A 23,071-nucleotide genomic window follows, 5' to 3' on the forward strand; every position below is an offset into this window, starting at 1 on the left:
TTAAGGTCACCAGGACTCATACTTGCTTAGGTTCTTAGACATTAGATCATTAGCAGAAGAGATAGACGAAACCATTTTCCTGGCGTTGCAGTATAGGCTACTCCAGCCAAACATAGAAAGCTTTCATAGGAATACTTTTGAACCTCAGAAAACAATTTTGGTTTAAGTTAGGGTGGGAGATAGTGACTCTTGTTTCTCCCACACCAGTCCACTCATCTCCTATAAGAACATGTAATTCCAACAGTGCTGACTGTTAACTTTTGTGGACAGAGTGTCCTTTGGACACCAACCAGTACATAAGTGTCTCTTTAAGAAGCTTCCCTGCAGCTTATAATTAAATTAAAGAACCAAAAGCTGATGAAAAAAGTATAGCCTAGAGGCCATGTTTATGAGCTTCCCAGGCAAGAGGTGGTCATGTTAGAACTACTATTGTTATGAGCCTGATGTTTCCGATGAAGTTTTGCACGAATCATTTGTTTAGTGCTAGTCATTCAGTCAAGCCACTTGATTTCAGCTCACTATTTCCTCTTTGAACTGGCAAAAACAACTCCAAAAAGAAAAGCATTTCATAAGAAATGGTAGTTTCCTGCTTTGTAGGCCAGAGTCCTGAGCTCAGCAATCAGCTTGTGGTTCCAGTGGCCAGAGATGAACACCACAAGCACGCGAGCCCAAGGAGAAATCATGCCTTTTCTCTTTGTTTCCTAAACAAAGTCTTTTAGCAGATAGAAACAACTAGGACTGCTTTGTTATTCACACTGAAAGTCACAGATCATGGAAAATTTGATCCCAGGACAGTCAATCATTCCAACATTAAGTGCCTCATTACAAATATCATCCAGAAATTTCATATCTGAGATCAGTTTGTGATATTGCAGTACTTGCACCATGGTGCTCAAACAGAAGTCCATGATTAAAACCCAGAAAATGTATACTAAAAAGTAGTCATGGAATCCTCAAAGAGTTCATAAATAACTGTGACTGCTGAGCTTCCAAACCAGTGAGCCTAGTGGTAGGTGTTGACAAACTGCTGTATTTCTGATGGGTTCCAGATGTGCTGAGAAGTTGATTTTCCCCACTCCTGAGTTGTCTGGGCAGGGTCTACAGTGCATCTAACCCCACAGGGTTTTTTCTGACTGTGAGTTATCTTATCTCTTTATCCCACTGAGCTCTACAAAATAATATGAATTTTGATGTACCATAAAGGGAAAAATGTTGGTCAGAACTACTCAAATCCAACCCATTAATATTTTGAATGAAGCCTAACTTAAATCATTTCTATTAAAGACAGATTTGCATGGAGCTGAGACAGAACTGTGTTTAATTTGTCTTGTGTTCAGCTGTCTTCAAGGTGACTTAGAATACTTTCCAGGAAAGCTGATGGATTAGATAGTGAGTGGTAAATTGCATAACTAGGAGAGCCAAGCTGATTACATTGTAGTTTGTTCCTTTGCATCAAAGGTATGCCTCAACTACCTAGGTGAGGGACAGAATAGATCTTTATTTGGATGATGGCAATGATAATCCTTGTGTTGCTTTGCTTTTCTATGCTTTCAGTAAACATAAGCTTGCCACTAAATCTAAATTATGTGTAAATCTGTATGATATATGATTATCCCATTCCATATTGTGAAGGAATATACAAGGAATATACTTAGTATAGAGTCAAGTTTATAATATCAAAATTAAGACATTCAGAAAAGTAAAGACTAGTTAAGCATAATAAATTTAACATTTCTGAGTCAACAAACATTGAAACTTACTGTTTCTTTAAATATCATTCAAGTTTAAAATGGATAAAGGATTCAGAGAAAAAGACAGTATGCCCATAAAAGTCTATGGTCTCAAGGGAAACTGAGTTCCCATGCTAATCCTCATGGGCAGGGAGCAAAAGAAGGGGCAGATTTTGTGTATAAAGTTGGCCCTTTTCAGATCATAGCTTTACATTGTGCCAAACTCAAATCATGCCCAGCTTCTTGCTCTTCGATTGCTTAATACATTAGTGGACTCTTTCCAGTTCCCAGTGGTCAAGTTCCACATCACACAGTCCCTGTCCCATCTGGTGCTAATTGGCACCCTTGTTGGTAGTTTCCAAAAGCAGAACAGGAAAAATAAAAATGGACTATCTTTCTCTGCTTAAATGCTAGACGCTTAGTGCCGACAGTCCTCAATTTAATATGAACACTGCACTAAAATATTGTATGTAAATCAAGTTGTTTAGAACCCAGCACAAATTTTTCCAATGAAATAAAATCCTGCCTGATGGTTAGTTCTCCAGGTCAGCCCAGTTCACAGTTAATTTGGCCTATACTATACCCAATAAATATATCCTATCTTAATAGGGTTCTGGGTGAACCATGAAGCAGGAAGCTAGTGAAACCAACTACCCTTGATGACAAAGGCCTGACTATCCTCATTAATGATGTGACCTGGGCCCATTCCCTGAATCCTTTTCCTTTTTTTTTTTTTTTTTGTTTCTGCGTCATTCCAGCAATGCTCAGAGGTTAGTACTAACTCTGCATTCAGGAATTATTCCTGGAGGTGATTGGGGGACCATATGCGATGCTGGAGATTGAACCCCGGATCAGCCACATACAAGGCAAATGCCCACCCACTGTACTATCGCTCTGGCCCCTCCCTGAGATATTTTGAAACCAAGTTTTCTACATCACATAGGGGTCGGGGGGAGGAGAAGTAGGTAAGAAAAACTGCTTGGTACAGACAGCTGGGCTGCAAGGATCAAATAGGATCCTATTATAGGATGCCATTTGAAAATAATTTTGCCTTGCCCTGAAATAATGGAAGCACAAGATGTCCCAACCCTTCTCTGTTTCCCCTAAATCTTGTCAGCAGGGAAGTCAGACAGAGGTTATTGCCTTATTCAGTTCTCTTTTATGGTTCCCAGAGCTTGTGGGACAATGAAAAAGGTAGAGGCTATGGAGCGATGGAACTAAGAAGTGCCTCCTAAGGATAGAGAACTACTACCCCATAAATCTTCTAAGATTATTTCTTAATCTGGACCACTCTGTGATCCCACAGGGTCCTCCTTGGATGCCAGAGATTGATTTCCTAGTTTCATTGTCAACATCTTTTGCGTATGAGAAACACAGCTTTCTTCCCAATTTTAGTTAGACTTAACATCCTTCCTGATATCAAATGATGAATTTGATCACCTCATTATAAGACAAGGGAAATGGAAAGTCAAAAGATGCATCCCTCTTATTCTACTCTAATTGATCTCTTATTCCATTTCATTGTATTCTAATTCATTCCAACTTCATTCTATGCATCAATTTTTAGTAAGCCACAGATGGAAAATAAGTTAATATTTATTATATGTACATTTTGTAAACTATTATCAATAATATCTTTCTATATTTAAAAAAGGAATAAACAATGAATTTCATCACAGAGTCTTTGCACAGGGACTAGGTTCAAAACTATGGAAGCCCAAAGGGGGGAGAAAGAGAGAGAGAGAGAGAGAGTCTGCCATAGAGGCAGGCTGCGGGGAGGGGTGGGAGGGAAACTGGTGACATATTGTGGTGGGAAATATACATTGGTGCAGTAACTTTGTAACTATGTATCTCATGGTGACTCAGTGAAAAAACAAAACAAACAAACAAAAACTATGGAGGCAATCCTGAGTCTGGAGGTCTAGGAGCTTGGTAAATAAGAAGGACTGCCCCGACGAGAAGTGAAAAAGTACTGTGAGGCAGTATCCTTTTCTTGCTCCCTTCATTTTCCTTCCTGTTTCACAAGAAAAGAAATATCTTCAAAGGCAGCAGCTATGGAATTTATTACAACTGTACACTTCATCACTTTGGCCACTTCCTGTTCTATCCTCCTAATGATCCACCATCTAAGCATCCTTTCATTTTTTCCCTGCAAGCACCTCTCCTCTCCCTATGTGCTCTGCTAAAGAAGCTCATTCCACCCATTTTTTCTTTACATTACTTTCAACAACCAATTTGTTTTTGTTTGGTGGCCATACTTGATGGTTCTCAGGGCTTATCCTGGCTCTGTGCTCAGGGCTTACTCCTTGCAGGACTCAGGGGACTGTATAGCATCAAAGATCAAAGTGGGGTTGACTACAAGCAAGACAAGTGCCCTAATTGTTCTCTATCTCTTCAGCCCCTCAACTACTACTTCTATCAATTGCTTCTCCCCACTCTTCTCCTTACCTCTTCCATTAACCTTATGAAAATTCAATTCAATACAGCCAAATGTCCATTATTTCATTAGAAATGGGATGATGGCAGAACATAGTCCTGAACATCAAGAACTGTCTCAACTTCAGATCAACATGATACAATACAGGAAATTCAGAAATTAGGTGACAAGGAGAGAGGAGTGAAAACTCCAAAGAGAATGTAACTTTCACAAAGGGTGGGACAAAGCCAGTTTCAGAAACTGGGTTTCATAGGATATAGGAGAGTTTAATGGGAAGAAGGTCATTTCAGTACAGGGAAGGGACATTTAAGAATGTTCTAGTTTGATCATCATATGTAATAAAAGAGCTCACATGTAGATAAATCACTCCACTTTTGTTTGTTTCCAGGAATCTTTTGATTTCCTCTTTGATTTCCTTTATAAGCCACTTGTTGTTCAATAGTAAGCTGTTTAATTTCCACGTGTTTGATTTGATTTTTCTGTTTGTGTGTGTGATTCACTTCTATTTTCAGCGCATCATGGTCTGAGAAGATCATTGATACAATCTCTATCTTCATAATTTTATGGAGGTATGATGTTTTGTGGCCCAGCCTGTGGTCTATGTTGGAGATGGTCCCATGCACACTTGAGAAGAATATGTATTCAGATTTTTGAGGATCAAGTGTCCTGTATAAATCTAATAAGTCCCTGTCTTCCATTTCTTTCATAAGATAAAGTAAGTCCTTGCTAAGCTTGAGTCTGGCTGATCTACTGAAGGATGATAAAGTGTTGTTGAAATCTCTAACTAGAATTGTGTTGCTATTGATGTCTTTCTTCAAGTCTATGAGTAGTTGTTTTAGGTATTTTGCTGGTCCCTCATTAGGTGCATATACATTTAGGAGTCTAAGTTCTTTCTGATCCTTTGATCAGTAAGAAATGACCTTAACTGTCTCTTGTGACCTTATTTAGTCTGAAATCAAGATGGTATGATGCCATAATGGCCACTCCAGCTTTTCTGATGGAGTTGCTAAGAGAAATGAGTCAGAAAGAGAGGGACAGACATAGAATGACTGCACTCATTTGTGGAATATAAAATAATATAACAATGTTATTTATAAATAACATAATATGTTGTATACCCAAAGACAGTAGACACAAGGGTCAGAGATATTGCTCCATAGTTGGAAGCCTGCCTCATGAGCTGGGGGAGAAGGCAAGCTGGAATAGAGAAGGGATCACTAAGTCAATGATGGTTTTGAGGGATCAATCAGGATGGGAAAATAGATAAAGGATCTATCAGGATATGCTGAAAGTAGATAAAGGACCAAACATGATAACCTCTCAGTAACTATATTGAAAACCATATTGTCCAAAAGTAGATAGAGACTATGAGGAAAATTGTCTGCCATAGAGGCAGAGGGAAAGTTGGGATTGGGGGCGAGATACTGGGGACATTGGTGGTGGAAAATGGTGGTGGAGGGATGGGTTTTCGATCATTGTATACTAAAACTCAAACATGAAAGTTTTGTAACTGTATCTAATAGTGATTCAATAAAAATAATCACTACCACATCCCATTATTTCTTTCTGAGGACAAGTAAAACAGCATCTTTAGATTTCAAATGAAAAAACCTAAGAACAGAGGCGTGAGGCTGGTTAATAGAGAATGTGGGTCAAGAGAAAGAAATACTTGTATTTTTTTCCTTCAATGTACCAATACAAGTGCTTAAAAGTCCCTAGAGAGGGTATGGTGCCACCAGCAGGTCAGTCTGTACCTGTGAGGTGAGTGCGTCAGCAGCCTGATGGCACCGTCAGACTCAGATGCCCCAAAATTGCTGCTGTGCCTTTGACACAAAAACCCAAAAAACTTGGGGCAAAGTTTACCAAGAAAGTAAATGGCCAAAAGTTAGGTACGTGGGAGACACACCCACAAACCACCTCCGGCTCAGCTATATAATTGGAGGCAAAGCCTCTCTGGTTCCTGATAGAACTGCTTAACGGCCATGATCCCAGAGATTCAGAAATGAATCTCGGAACCCAAAGGCTTTTGGCAGAAATGCGTCCTGTTCCTGCAGTAGGTTACTGGTGCTGGGCCAATCCAGGTGGGAATAGGTTTTGGGCCTTAGCATGTTCCCCCTGGTGGCCCGGTGACCGCCATACTCCAGAGGTCACTGGACAGTCAGGTTTGGGCCTGCAGTGACGAGACACGTGGAGCCTCACCAGATGGGGGTGGAACTGGCCCTTTCCTCCCCATCCCAATGAGACCCCGAGTTGCTGCCTACAAATGGCCTCTCTGGCTGCTGATCAAGCAGATTAACGGCCTTGATCCCAGAGACTCAGAAACAAATCTCAAAACCCAGCGGCTCTTGGCAGAAATGCATCTGCACTGCATACAAGGTGGCTGCCACCTCAGAGCTTATTGGAAAGCCAGGTATGAGCCGGTGGCAACGGGGCAACTGCAGTCTCATGGGAAGGGGGGTGGTACCGGGTTGTCCTTCATGCCCTACCGAGGTCAAGAGTTGCCCCCCACAAGCGGTTCTTTGGCATGACCATGGCTCCAAGAGTCAAAAGGACTTAATCCAGAACCCAGCAACTTGTGGCAGAAAAGCGAATGGACCATGCATTAAACTACAGGCACCATGCCTCCCCAGGAGGGAAAGAATGTTGCTCCCTTCTGCCTTCTTCCCCCTCGCCCCCCCGCAGCAAGGTGGGTGCCACCTCAGAGCTTATAGAAAATCCAGGTATGAGCTGGCAGTGACGGGGCAACTGCAGTCTCATGGGAAGGGGGGCGGTAATGGCTCATCCTTCATGCCTTACTGAGGTCATGAGCTGTCCCCCACGAGCGGCTCTCCAGCATGGCTCCAGAGGCAAAAGGACTTAATCCAGAGCCCGGAAATTTGCAGCAGAAAAGTGAATGGACCATGAATTAAACTACAACGCCATGCCTTCCCAGAAGGGAAAGGGTATTGCTCCTTTCTACCTTCTACCCCCTGACCCCCGGCAGCAAGATGGCCACCTCTTCAGAGCTTGTTGGAAAGCCAGGTATGAGCCAGCGGTGACGGGGCAACTGCAGACTCATGGGAAGGGGGACTGTACCAGCTTGTCCTTCTTGTCCTACTGAGGTCATGAATTGTCCCCCGCAAGTGGCTCTACGGCACAGCCATAACACCAGATGCACAGAAAACAATCTCATAATGATCTGGCTCTTTGCAGAAATCCAAAATCATTATATGACATTTACATGATTCTCATACCAGCTATAGAAAACAAAGTATTTCACAATGCTTTTTCAGAAATTCTGATTGTTGGGGGGGGGGTTCTAAACAATAATGGTGCATCTTTTGTCGAAATAAAGAATGTAATCAATGTAGAGCACAGTTAAGTAGAAATCATCTGCCTCACAGGCATTGGGAGGGGTGGGGGGGTATATTGGGGTTCATGGTGGTAAAAAATGAGTACTGGTGAAGGGAAAGGTCTTTGATCATTGTATGACCGAGACTTAAACCTGAAAGCTTTGTAACTTTTCCCACAGTGATTCAATAAATAAATATATGAAGAAAAAAATAAATAAAATTATGAAAATAAAAGTAAGGTAGAATTCATGCCCAATTCAATCAGCTAATCATTGACTGAATAAATAGCAGTACTCCTATATAAACCAAAACAAAAAACAAACAAACAAAAACAAACAAACAAACAAAAAAGTCCCTAGAAGCATCCGCCAGGAGGGAAACTACAAAACAAGTAGATCCCTCAGACAGGGCTTACCAGCAAAGTTGCCCTGTTGTCAAGGTTCTTGGAACAAGCTAATAAATTCTCTGCTACCTCCTGCACCACCACTGGAAAGGTTGTAATCATGTGGTTCTATTTAATGAAAGCATAAACAGAGACCGCCCCACTTTAATTTGGAAGGGAAGGAAAGTTAGGTCCTGGGGTTCTTTGGGCAGTGACTCAGACACCGATCCATTAGCTCAAGAGAAAGCCTGTGTTGACAAGTACAAATTGGGTGTCTGTTTTGACTTGACTGGCCAAAAGAACTGGCATGTTTAAAAAAACAAGGAAGAAAGAAAACAATAGTCAAGAAACAGTCCAGCTCATTGTTTGACAGATGATTATTATTTCTGTTTTGGTCTGTCATTGATGTCAAGTAAATTGCACCAGTTAAAACAGATGATGCTCAGGTTAAACATTTGTGGGTGGGTCAGTCACACATCTCAGTCATGTGCAAACTGTAACATCTCTTTGACTTTTTTTCACTATTCGCTGACTCTTTTGTTTAATTTTGTTTTTGTTTATTTATATTTTGGGCCATACCCAGTGGTGCTCAGGGCTTGTCCTTGGCTTTGTTCTCAGGCATCACTCCAGGTGAGCTTGGGAGAACATATTCGGTGCCAGGATTGAACCTGGGTTGACTGCACACAGGCAAGTGCCCTACCCACTGTATATTACTACTATGCTCCCTGAATTTTCTTCTTTTATTTCTTCTTCTTCTTCTTCTTCTTCTTCTTCTTCTTCTTCTTCTTCTTCTTCTTCTTCTTCTTCTTCTTCTTCTTCTTCTTCTTCTTCTTCTTCTTCTTCTCCTCTTCTTGCTCCTCCTCCACCTCCTCTTTCTCATTTCTTCACTCTATCCTAGGAGAAAACAAAACAAATCAAAAAGTGCACTTTTGTTTCCTCTCTGGAAGTGTTTGTAGAGGTATTTTGCCCTAGTGTTTAAAGAGTAAGCTCAGAAGTTATTCAGGAATGTCCATGATATATATGTATACTACACGTATTTGTCAGTTTAGAAATGTGTTTGGAACACTTAGAAATATATTTGGAAATGTATATGTATTTAAACACATATAGGCACATTTAAAGTTAAGGAAAATACAATTTGATGGCTCTTCAATTCCTGGCTTAATTTACATTTGTACTGAGTAGCTATAAGTAATTTGCTGACACTTACTAGCAATCCAAAGGTCAGGCTTATTATTTTTCACTTGCTTTTCCTGAGTTCCCATAGTGTCATTCAAAGAGCTCTGGACTGGAAGTCTATAGTCTTCCTTTCAATAGACTGTTCCACTAGTCACCAGCAGTCAACTGTCTTTCCTGTTTGAACATCAGAGGGTTTTGTGACTTATTTTCATATCTGTAACATTCTTTAAAACTTATATATAATGTAGCTTCTTTATGGGAGCTATTAGACACTATTACTTCTTCCATGGAAAGTGATGTTTTTGACTTTTCCCTAAACTTAATCTTATATTTCACAGCTCAACACAGCTTATCCTTTGAGAAATATCTATTGTGTAGTCTAGATTTCTTAAAACCTCTTTTTTCTGCAGAGATACATTAAACATAATAATATTAGAGTCTTCTATGCCACTCTTTCCTGCATTGTAATGCAGAGGTTCTCTCTGACCTTTAGACTGTTGGAGGGTTCTCCCGGAGCTGTCAAATGGCCACAAATAAGTGAAGTTGTCTGGTGGTGGGCACAGCTCCTCTGACTGTGAGCTTCTTGCTGCCCCTGTTGCTGGTGGTATGTCTCAGCTCCACCAGGCTTGGCATTTTCACTACTGGTTTCTTCTAGCATGCTTGGGGTTTGGGGGAAATGTTGATGCTGAGCTGGGTATAAAATCTGGTCTCAGTTGCTGCCTTTATCCTGTCCTGTCCCTCCTGACAGAGTAGACGAGGCTCTGATCCTGCCAGCTATCATTTTGGGGTCTTTAGGCATCCTGGGAAGACCTATTGACCTATGGATAAGGGGAACTAGGGAGTGACTCCTGGGTTTTTCTAGACGGAACAAAGGGCAGAGATGTGTATGTCACCAACTTACACAGCTGTTTCAGTCTTTTCCTTACACAGCCTGCTTTTCTTGTACATAGAGCCTGGTGGGGTTAAGCTGGGGATAAGTCTCCTGCTTGTTGGGTCAGAATGAGTTTCTTTCTCCTGTGACTAAGGCTTTCTTTCATGAGTCAGTTCATCATGTCTGGTTCCCTCCTCCCACAGGACCAGCACTCTCTCAGAAGACCTCTCAATATTTATGCAAATAGAAGTTCAGGGGCTGACGCTGCCCTTTTGCCAGAGGCCCCCAGACTAAGCCAAGTCGCTCTTTTTCTCAAGCTGAGGCCTTGATTTAAAGGCAGGATATGGTTCAAATTCCTGACAGTGTTTTCTCATTCCCTTGAATGTTTGTCTATATACCTCTCCACATAGTTAACCCAGTGTCAGGATCCCATCACAATCGGCAGGTTTTTGTATGGTTTGCTCTGTTGACTTCTGGTGCCTCCTTCTGAGCAATAGCCTTCTCAAAAAAGATTCTGTCTTTTTCTTTCATGTTTCTTGTTCTGTCTTGCAGAGCTATCTAGGAATATCACCATTGCTTTTGGAATGGGAAATGAATCTCCTCTCCTAGGGCACCAGTCACTGAGTGATTTACCAACACTAGAGCAGGCCCTTCATCATATTTCCAAAATGCCACACCTCAAAGCCTTCCTTATAACAGAGAGATATAGAGAAGGTGGGTTTTCTTCTTCAGCTTGGCATATATTCCTTCAATACCTACAATAATGCACTGGCAAAAAAATATCAGGGAGCAGAGTATGAGGCATTGAGAATATTACACAGAATTGTAAAGGACTGATAGAATGATACAACTGGGGGAAATCTAATATTATAGCAAATTGTAAGTTTTTTTTAACCATTTTTAACCATTATTTAACCATGATTTAAACACATTTTGAATTTTTTTTTGAAAAATTATTTAACCACATCTGGCAGGCTTACTCCTGGTTCTTTGCTCAGAAATCACTCCTGGTGAGCTCGGGGACCATATGGAGTGCTGGGGATCAAACCTGAATCAGTTGTGAATAGGCAAGTGCTCTATTTGCTGTAATATCTCCCCAGCCAATTTTTTGAATTTTTTATACCATACTCAGATCTTATGTAGTCCAGAGCTGAATCTTTCTTTGATGTCTGAGGGTTTTTTAGAAACTTTTGGTCAATATGAGATATGTGAAGGATGCAGGGAAAACTTGTCTTTGCATGAATTGTTCACTGAATAATTGCAGACATTAATTTCAATTGATCTTTTATCTCGATTTGCTCAGTTCAAATTTCTCAAAATAATATTTTAAATATTATTTTTCATGGTTTTAGTGTTTATCTGATGTTTAATATGTTCATCTTGTAGTTTTTATGTAGGAGTTTGGTTAATTGCAGTGACTAAATACTTTCATTCTAAATCCTTCTATAAACTCCTTTAGCATGTCTGTGAATGTGGACTGGGAGATAGTACAGCGATTAGGATGAACGCTGAGCATGTGCTAGGCATTAAGTTCAATTCCCAGCACTGAGTGGTATTTCCATTATCCTTGGAGATCCCTCACACCTCAAGGTGACCCTAGTGGTCCCTGGGATGGGAAGATTAAAACATTTCCACATCTGCCAGCTCTAGCATTGAACCATTGGTCTTGGCTGATTATTGCTTTCAGTGACCCTGGCCCCTAAAATCCTGGTACCAGTTGAATTTGGCATCACTTGGGGGATCTCACCAAGAAACAACAACAAATAGAATAAAATGTCTGTAAATGTGATTTTAAATGGATGTCATAAACACTCTTGGTCAACTGTAATGAATGAATGTGACTATATTTTGGAGAGTGGAATTTATGGTTTCAACTTCTAAATCATGGTCTCTTGACTAGTTTTAAACTCCCAGCATATAAGTGGCCTGTATCCTATATGTAATTATGAAATTTTACTGTACTTGAAAACTAGCAAGTTAGGATGCCAAACTTTCGTGGATTGTGCCAGAAGACACTGAACCCCTGGGTCAGAAAAAAAGGACTTTCAGGATGTATAGTACACAGGAGAACTTCAAAATTTCTATGATTTCTCCTGTCCTTAGAAGTTTCACAGGGAATGCAGACTACTCCAGGTGTGTGTTATGCACTTGAAGGGTAGCATCTCAGGCAACTGCAATCAAGATTCTTGTGGTGTTTCTCATTTTTATTTTGGGACCACATCCAGTGGTACTCTTGACTTCTTTTATGACAGTAAGGGAAGCAGCACTCTTTTAGAAAGTTGATTGAACTCAAGACTTTAGGAGGAAGAAAGAAACAAACAAGTAATGGAAGTTTGTGAATAAAAGAACACTGTGTCCAATATGTGATAAATGAAGGGAGGTTCTCCAATTCATCACTGTGATGTAGGTCTAGAAAGAAAATATTCCAACTTAATATCAGAGCAACAAGAAACTCAGGAAGACAGTTTTCTGCGGGACAGAGAAAGAAATTCCATGTGACCTAAGTTATTCATAAAAAGATAAATATAGAAAGGAAAGATAATAAGATGTGAAATAAAAACAGAAATTTATAGTAGAAAATTATGCCCACAATAATAAACACATTCATTGAAAAAACATATAGGTAAAGGTAAAGGCCGTCCCGTTGATCGTCGAGCGGGCCCAGTAACGTTTCCATTGGAGACTTTGTTGTTACTCTGTTTGGCATATTGAATACTCTTGGTAGCTTGCCGGGCTCTCCGAGAGGGGCGGAGGAATCAAACTCGGGTCGGCCATGTTGGCCGCTTGTAAGACAAACGCCCTACCCACTGTGCTATCGCTCCAGCCCCGAAAAGAGATAATCAAAATATATTCTTTTTCACATTGTGAAATGTTTGACTTGGATTAGAATGGGGTATTTCTTTAAATTACATTGAATATAGAAGAAAATAAATTTTATATTACAGCTGCAGATATGGACTGAAGTTATGTGATGTATGAAAATTCTATTTGTAATAGGTATAGGCAGAAAAGCCTTATTTACTGTTGAAGATCCAAATATGAGTATTCCTTACCTTGGCCATACAGACCTCCAAATACAACTGAGAGAAAGGAGTGAGTGGATGAAAGTGGGGAAAAGGCTGGGTAGCATTCCTCAGAGAAATCATTAAAAGACTGCTTAAAATTTATGGAAAAAAATTTCTAACAATCACAAAGATGTGGGCTGGAAAGAAAGTTCAACAGGTAGGGTGTTTATACATGGTCAATCTGGGTTTGATTTGCAGAACCCCATATGGTCCCCTAAGCACTGCCAGAAATGATCTCTGAATGCAGAGCCAGGTGTAAGCCTTGAGCACCACCAGGTGTGCCTCCCCCTAAACAACAGAAACTAACTACAAAGGTGAGTAATGCAATATTTGAAATGATTAGCTTTACTCTTAAACTTGAATGAAGGAGATAGTGCTGTTGGAGAAATAGAACCCTGCATTCAATTTCATAAATAAACAGAAGTCTGTGGGGCAGAAGGGATAGTATATGAGTTTGGGCTTTGCATGTGACCAACACTGGCTCCATACCTGGTCCCACAAGTGGTCCCCCAAGCGGTCCCCCAAGCATCACCAGAAGTAAATCCTGAGCAGAGCTGTTTGTAGCCCAAAAAAGCCAAAGGAGAAAATGTAAACAGAGAGAGAGAGAGAGAGAGAGAGAGAGAGAGGGATCAAAGAAAATCTAATGCAGATGAGGCAAAAAGAGTTTTCCATCCTCTGCTCTGCTTTACTACACGGCCTGTAACCAGCTTCTACCCCACCCAATATTTGTTCTTTGCTTTCATTTAGTAATAGCAACCAGATTGCCAACTTTCTGCACCCAGATTCTCTGGAGGAGGAGCTCCACCTTGACTTCTTGTCCTGAGTGCCTAGTGCCTACATGTGTATCCAGTATTTGTCCACTGATAGGGCCTATGAGACAGGAGGCAGTGCCTGGAACATCTGGAGAAGTTCTTGCCCTTTTTTAGAATTTGCCTGGTGGGGAAACTGTCTTAGGCTGCATGTGAACAAGGATATACCACAGAAGTCATCTGCAGCCACCTGATGGTCAGAGGCCTCAGTATGAGGGCTAGGAATTAGGGAGGAAAGATGGAAAACTGCTTTGTAGGAGTCTCTAAAGTGTCTTTTCAAGGCATCATCTGTGACCTACCTCACCACCGGAATATTTAAGTTACTTGGACCATTAACTTTTATTTTTACAGCCAGTATAAGTCAGTTTTCTGTTCCTAACAACCAGTAGAGTTCTAAGAGACAAATAATAAGAATAAAATAAAACACTCTGAGAGTACTTATTAAGCAAATAACAATATATACCATTGTATAGAATTTTATACATGACACAACTCCATGCATCTTGTTAATCTTCCCAGCATGCTTATGAGACCAGGATTGTTATCTCTGTTATAAAAGAGAAAATGTAACAAAATAGTCAGGTGACCTAATCAAGTAGCCTGGTGATAAGTGAGCTGACCTTTTGATATTAATCCTGTGCTGTTTACAAAATATCACACTGCAGGTGTAGATACATGAACTGTTGAAAGAAAATAGATGATCCAGAAGTAGATTCATGCATATGTGAAATTTTAGGGAGGGTACAGATGACCTGGAATTTCAGTGAAGAAAGAGAGATTATTTAATAATAATAAAAAAGAAGCTGGAAAAATTGGTTATCCATTTAAACAAAATGAATTGGATCTCACCCTTACGCCATACCCCCAAATCAACTCCAGATGGATTACGAACTTAAATGTCAAAAGAAAACTTTAAAACACCCATTAGAAAAATATAGGTGGATATCTTTCTGAACTTGGAGCAGGGAAGGCTTTCTTAAACAGGCAAAAAAGTGCAAACCATAAAATGAAAGATTTATGACTTTATTAAAATTAAGAAATTTTGTTCAGAAGATTTCTTGAAATGAAAAGTAAGCTATATTGTGAGAGAAGATTATTTGCAACATATATGACTGACAAAACTTAGTATCACAATATATAGACTCCTATAGAATATTTTTAAAAAGCTTGAATGACTGAGTAGAAGAGAGATTTTTAAAAAGAAAAGAGAAAACTACAGAGACAAACTTCTTATAGAAAGTGAAAAATATGTAGCTAGAAATATATGACACTTTATAGCAAATGTAGCACTTTATAGTATTGACCAGAAAAGATGTAGACTAGTAAATCACTACACTTCATACCATTTTGTATCTAGTCATTGACAAGAATTAATAATTCTTAAACTATTCTCAAAATTGTAGAATATATAGAGCATCCAAATATTTTATATTTTGCTGGAAAAAGTTGGTATTTAATAAATTGCTATAGTTATTAAACTATGTAAAGCTAATTTTAAAATTGAATATTCACATATTGTATGTTCCAACATTTTATTTTGGTATATGTCAAAGGAATTCTTACTATGAGTTCACTATGAGAAGCATTCAATTTTAGAATATTGCTGTTTATGATAGCAAGAGACAAGTTTAGTTTAAGGAGGAAACACATAAACTGCAGTTCATTGTGGAGTATGTCAGTGAAAAATGAATGAACTACTGTAACATGTGAAAATATGATTCTCAGTGACAAAATTTCAGATGTCTACAGCATGATGGTCTTCCTAACATCTAACAATTACAAAGATTTGTTGCTGAAAGTTTGATTAATCATATACATGCTCTAAAATTACCTTTGCAAACAAGGAAGAAAATAATAAACACACAGTTCGGCATGTCAACAATTTAACTAGCCTAGTGGGATAGAGCAGGGCATTCATGTTCTAAGTTTTGGGTTGTGTAGTTAGTTTCATTATCAATGAAGTTATGTAGGAATAACAAGAATGACAGAGAAGTAAAATCCTGCATAAAGCAGTGATAATACTGTATCACAAATCCAGTTTCCTTGCAAGTAAAATGGGATTAATAATTGTTTCTACCTCCAGAGTTGTCATCAGAGTTAAAACTCTTGGACAGTACTTAATATAATGCAAAATTTATCTCAGTGTTTGTGGAAGAGAGAAAGGAAAGCGAGGACAAGTGAAGGAAGGGAAAGGAAGGGGGAGGTAGAGAGGAAGAAAGGAAAAAGGAGGAAGGAAGAAAAAGAGAAAGGAAGGGAGAGAGGAGGGGTGAAGAGAAGGGAGAAAGGAAGGAAGGGAGGGTGGAAGGGATGGAGAAAGGGAGTGAGGGAAGAAGAAAGGAAGGGAGGGAAGGAAGAAAGGAAAGGCAAAAAGAAAGGAGAAGGTAGGGAGGGAGGAGGGAAGGGAGGGAAGAAGGGAGGAAGAGAAGAAAGGGCAAGTGAGCATTTAAAGTCCATTATTTCAATATTAGTTCCTGGAAATGGTAGTAGATTTAATCAGGGAAAATTCTTTAGAGAAGGAAAATCAGAGATAATGTAAAAATGAAGTTAAAATGTGCTAAAATACAGCTACATCAGTTGACACTGGTTTGCTTGCTAGTTATTGGATTAAGGTTCCAGCTTCTATTTTCAGAGTGGAACCTAGTTACTATGATAATGAAGGTGACATTTGTTTGATTTTCCTCCTTCGACTTGTGGAAGAACCCTATAAACTCCTCTATAAATAACCCACTCAAGACCTGAAGGTTTCCTGTAACTTCTAACCTGAGGCCAGCCAGCCTTGGAGGAGGCAGTGTGTGTGAGTGGTGGCTGAGTCAGCAGGGAGGAGTCTGAACACACAGTGCCTCCCCCTTCTGAGAGAGGAGGCTGGGCAGCAGCACCTCCCAGACTGCCCTGCCAGTGCCTCAGAATCAATACACGTGAAGCCTCTCCCTCAGGACTCTGTATTCACTGAGTCACTGAATCAAGTTCATTCCTCTTGGCCCAGGAGATTTGTTCAGCTCTCACTGGGACACTCAGAGAATACAGTGACAAATGAATAGACTGCTTAACTTCTAGCAGTGAGCAGGGGACAGGCCACAAACACCATAGCGGTGATGCAAATTGTGGGTTTGAGGAGTTTCAACCTCTTAGTAAAATACACAGTAGCTGCCCTCCATATTCTGTTTGAGTGAGCAGAGGAGGGACAGAATTTGGGTGGGGTAGAGCAATGAGCTGATCCTGAGGTTTGAGCTATATGCACTCATGCCCTGCTCAGACTAAAGGGGCACTTTTCAGCCTCTTGGTTCTATTGGCTTCAAAACAAAACTTCTTTTCCAGCTGTTGTTTTCTGTCCATTGTGATTGTGTCATGCTTCCTGTTTGTCAAGTGAAGCTCCTGAACTGAGTCAGTGGTAGAGCTCAAACATCGGTCATATGCATGAAGTCCAGGGCATGTGAGCAGGTACACACACATACACACACACACACGTACACTGATAAACATACACCAGGTAGACTCTACAAGAAACGAGTGGTCAGTGTTTCCTTTCCTCACATTTGACTAGTTATTTACATCACCCCACTTTTCCATGGACTACAAACAGCCATCATGCAGAAGAATCATCAAGATCACTCTTCAAAATTTTCTTTCCATTTGAATCAACATACATTCGGAAGACCAAGAGAGACCTACAGAATACTTTGGTTTCTTTGGTTATACTAGACACATTAACAATGCTTTTCCAAGTCTGTAGACTTAACACTCACCAGTTCCATTTGATCCATGAATATTCTTTCCTTTCTTAGGCCTTCCAGCAAGCTAATTGTGTGGAAAGACCAACTAATGGTTACAAATAGAAACTTGCTATTTTTTAAAAAATCACAGTATAGGGAGAAGATTTCCAAAGAATTAAAAATAAAGTAGAATGTGAGTCAGGGATAGAGTCATTTTAAATTCATGCACAAAACTGGAAGCTCTTGTCCTACTTTTAATTCATGAGATTGTTTTTTTCCTTACTAGCAGTGGCCAAAAGCCTATTATAATTTGGATAAGATATACATCCATGTGGAACTTTAACAAATCCAACCTGCTTTCAATTCTGAATAAGTAACATTTAATTTGTTCATATTGGAAATCTATTCTTCAAAAATCAAGATGAGTGAAGAATTGGACAGCATTTTCAACTGTTTTCATAAATCTAGTTGTTGGACCATGAAATTCTCAGGGGAGGGATGGTATGTCCCCAGAGACTCCATTTAACATTTCAAAGTCTCCCTCTCCTCCCTTCCACATGACAGTATCTGCTTTACTAATCAGAGCGAAATTTATCATGTAGGATTCAAGGGAGATATTTACAGCATCTTTAAGCACCCTGGCTTTGCTTTCTGTGATGTCAGCTCCTCTCTTAAGGAGATAAAAGAATACAGCTGGTGCCATAATAGACCAGGGACCATTTCAGAATTTTAAAACAGGAGACCTTATGGAAGAAGGGGGATTTGAAGTAGCTTTTCTTTTATTTTGTTCCTTCTACAATGAACAGGTGCAGGAGTCAAAGCAAAGAGGGTTGCTTGCTTTGGTAGTTGTGGAGCAGGGGTGAACTTTTTTGATCACTGGTGAAAGAGGGTGATTATTAAACATCAAACAGGTGTGCAGACTCTTCCCTTTCTGCCTGGGAAACCCAGGCCAGGACAAAACAGGAGGACCTGTGTGAGATTGTCATTTTGTCAGGGCTGCCGTCATCTCAGCCAAATGAAAACCAGCCTACCTGACAGGAGCATGCAAAAGGTAGCTTTCTATTCTTTTTTTTTGTCAACTGGCAGATATAAAGGGTCTGGAAGATGAAGCTACTTCTTTTGGAGCTAATGGGTGAGGGCATCTAACCATGCTCTCTTTAAAATGACAGAATGCAGTTAAGTGGCAAAACTGATTCTGAAATTATGGGAGCTATAGCTTTGAGTTACAAGAATGATATGCTTAGAGAGTGAGGAAGCTGGGTCCCTGATATTCCATAAAAGTGTAATCCAATGATAAATCTGTGAAAAAATAAAAATGAAGCAGATGAACACACTTGTTTTATATCATAAATAAGTCCATTCTGTTTGGGAATATGAGGAAATAGATTCCCTTTATTATATTAAGAAGTGTCATTAAATGGCTTAGAAAATATTAAAGTACTGTGATAAGATCAAACAATCATTAGAGTTTTTTATAGCATTTTAAGATTAATGCAATTAATGCTATTAAAATAAAGTGGAGTGTTGGCTCCGTAGATTTTTATCCCTGTAATTTAGTCATCCTCTGCAGTATCTTACAAGATAGAAATTCCAACAGCTTTTTGTTCAATGACTAAAGAAAATGTAGCCATACTTTCTAACACAGCAACAAATTGTCCCCAGGCCCAAGAGAATGACTTTACATTAGAAATAAATAATAGATCACGAAGGTGTTAAATTTTCCAGTGGTGTATTTTTCAACGCAAACTCAGGGGAAAAGTGGATCATCTAACGTTACACAGTTCCTTTTAGGCACCCATAAAGCAGGCTTTCCTGCTGACGGGATGATGCCTTTTACAGCTGGTGGGTGTTTAGTTCTCTACATTCCAGACCAAAAGAAGAAAATGGCTGGGATGTAGAATACCTGACCCCATATATTGCTCATTCTCTGTGTGAGTCAATCTTTGAAGTTCAAAGATAAAAATCATCATTAATCACAGACCTTTCCATGGTCATGAGATCAGATATTCCAATCCCTTTCTGTAATTCCCCTGATGTTGGACAGTGGCAGAGAATGACCTGGCCATGTTTCTCTTTATGACACACAGAATTCCTTGCCCATGGCTGACAGCTTGAATGGCAGGCAGGAATAGAGAAATGAAAAGACAGTCCAAGACAACTGACTCAGTACAGCCCACAGTACCCCTAGGCCACCTGTATCCCAGGGGATGCTGAGATATCAGGCAGCATTTTCATTACAAATGGCATTGACTTCCAGGAAACAGACTGCCTGTGGCTTTGCTAAAAGGTAGAGGGTTGGTCCATGTGGGACTCCTTTATTAGCCCACCTGTGGCAGAAGCAGATGTACGCTTGCATATGTGAATTTATTTTCCTACAAAACAGGTGTGCAAGGAAAGTGAGGGGAAAAGGAATAGTTTCATCTCCCAGGTGAAAATACAGATTAAATTCTAGCAGTTCAATTTAGAGGTATTGGATTTACTCTGTGTTCCTTGATTAAAAAGAATATTATCCTGTAGAAATGAAGAAGGTAGAAACACAGGATGGAAGAAAGAAGAGAAGGAAGGAAGAAATGAAGGACAGGAAGAAGGAAGGAAGGTAAGAAAAGTGGAAGAGAGGGAGGAATTGCTGGATTATTGAAGCATTGTCCTTTTCAGCCCTCAGCACTTGTGGGAGGCAGATATTACCATCTTATAGAAGAATGAATGGAAGTCAGGGGGGTTGCTCCTTTCCTAGTGAAGCAATCGTGACTCACTTATTTTTGTTGGTAGTGCCTGAGTTCCTTGTTATAGTTGGGGACTTCCTCCCTTTTTTGACTTGTGGTAATGATGAATAAGCAGGTAGCTTTCTTGCTATTGGATGAGAAAGGACTAAGTGTTCACCTTCTGGACCCCTCACCCCCATCCTACCATCCTACTCCCACGCTTCCCTTGAAATAATGACCAAGGGGTTGATATCCAGGATATACAAAATACTGGTTAAACTCCACAAGAAGAAAACATCCAACCCCATCCAAAAATGGGGCAATGAAATGAACAGAAACTTTCTCAAAGAAGAAATCCGAATGGCAAAAAAGCACATGAGAAAATGCTCTACATCATTAATCATCAGGGAGATGCTGATCAAAACCACAATGAGATACCATCTCACACCTCAGAGACTGGCCCACATTCAAAAGAACAAAAGCAACCGATGCTGGCGCAGATGTGGCGAGAAAGGGACACTCCTTCACTGTTGGTGGGAATGTCCACTGGTTCAGCCCTTCTGGAAAACAGTATGGACGATTCTCAAAAAATTAGAAATTGAGCTCCCATTTGACCCAGCAATACCACTCCTGGGAATATATCCCAGAGAGGCAAAAATGTATAGTCGAAGTGACATCTGCACTTGTTTGTTCATTGCAGCACTCTTTACAATAGCCAGAAACTGGAAGAAACCTGAATGCCCAAGAACAGATGACTGGTTAAAGAAACTTTGGTACATCTACACAATGGAGTACTATGTAGCTGTTAGAAAAGATGAAGTCATGAAATTTACATACAAGTGGTACAATATGGAAAGTATCATGCTAAGCGAAATGAGTCAGAAAGAGAGGGATAGACATAGAAAGATTGCATTCATCTGGGGGATATAAAGTAACAAAGTATGAGATTAATACCCAAGAATAGCTGAGATCAGCACCAGGAGGATTACTCCATAACTTAGAGGCCAGCCAGGTATCCTAGAGGAAAGGGCAGTTCAGATAGAGAAGGGAGCACCAAATAAAGGATGTTTGGAGGATCCTCCCAGGACGGGAGATGCATGTTGAAAGTAGACTATGGACTGAACATGTTTGCCACTCAATGCCTCTTTTGTAGACCACAACACCCAAAAGGAGAGAGAGAACACAGGGGATTGCCCTGCCACAGAGACAGGGGGGATGGGGGGATGGGAGTGGGAGGGATATTATCCATGGTGGTGGAAAATGGGCACTGGTGGAGGGATGGGTATCTGATCATTGTATAATTGAAACCAAAGCACAAAAAATTGTAAATCTACAACTTAAAAAAAAATAAAATAAAATAAAGGGAAAAAAAAAGAAATAATGACCAACGTTCCAATAATCATTGGATCTTCTCCAGGTTGCTTCCCTTCATAAGTTCCTGAGAGAGGAGTGTATAGGGGACTTCTGGCCATCATGCCTCCATTTGTCTCTCCTTTTCTCTCTTTCTGTCCCTCTCCTAGCTTCTATTTCTCTTGCTGTTATCTTATCCACTTGATCATGTAAATGATGGCCTTTTTGCACATGCGAAGGTTATTCTCTTTATGTAGCTTTTATAACTTATTTATAAAATTTCTACTACAAATCATTCTTTCAGGTTCTGCATTATTTTGGCACTCACCAAATTGTACTATCTGCTGATAGAAATCATTTTACTTCTTTCATCTTTCCTAGCATCCTTTTCCTACAGTCCTGTTTTACATAGTCATATAGAATGAAAAATAAAAAATCTAGAAAATGATGAAAAAAATTCTAAACAAGATCTATTTTTCTTAACCCCCAAATTTCCCTGATGACATCTATATAGAAAACCAGATTGTTAGAAAGACTATTCTAATGAAAGGGGTCTTTGAGTACTAATGTAGCTAAAAATCCAAGGTGAAATCTGCTCAAAACAGGACAAGATAATAAGAGGATGATATTAGGACTCCTATTTTTCTCTTTTGACTCTTGATTATCTACATATGTCTACCTTTCCCTCAACTCCCAATTTCAAATGACTTTCCTCCCATGAAATTGGCAATATGACAATACAGCAATAACAGCTCCACTTAGCATTTATTTCCTGTTAGTATTCTGGGGGAAAACGAACAACTCTGTAGGAAAGGTTCAGGAGTGACTCAGGAGCAGATTGGATCTCATGCCTTTCTTTGAATCCAGTCATAATGGCCTTGGAAGGAAACACTCTATTACATAGGGATTCCATGCCCATTTAAAGAACCTGGTAATAGATTCAGCCATACTTAGTCACAAGACCACAAATTATAATAGGAATGCTTCTCTCAACAGTAAGGATACCATGTAAACAACGCATGTTACAGCACCATAACTTGATATCCATGTCATCCCATATTCTTGTCATCCCATAGACATTGTTAAGTGTTTACTAAATAGTTGTGATGTAGCAACATGAATACTGTTTGAATCTATTCAGGTCCATAGTGCTAAGAAGTATCATTGCATATTTGATATGATGTTGTAAAAATCAGTCCTTGAGCTGCAAGTTTTCTTGAAAATATAGCTCATAAATCAGATTACAAATGCTGTGGTAGCTAATTTGATATTGGAGAGTATGAGTTTAAAGGACGATGCTGGATACTCAGGATTAGATTGGCAAAAGTTAGAATTTGAAAGAGTGAATTTTTCACTGAGTGGGTACTGGAGATCTGGGCCCTGGTTATTAAAAACAAAAGGAAGATAACACTTGTCCTCAAGAAGCTTATGATCTAGTTGATAAATTCATGCTAAGATGCATACTCTTTGTGCTCTGAAGGTGTACTGGGGGGTGGAAATAGTT

Source organism: Sorex fumeus, unplaced genomic scaffold (assembly GCF_029834395.1).
Source record: "Sorex fumeus unplaced genomic scaffold, SorFum_2.1 ptg000010l, whole genome shotgun sequence".
Taxonomy (NCBI): Eukaryota; Metazoa; Chordata; class Mammalia; order Eulipotyphla; family Soricidae; genus Sorex; species Sorex fumeus.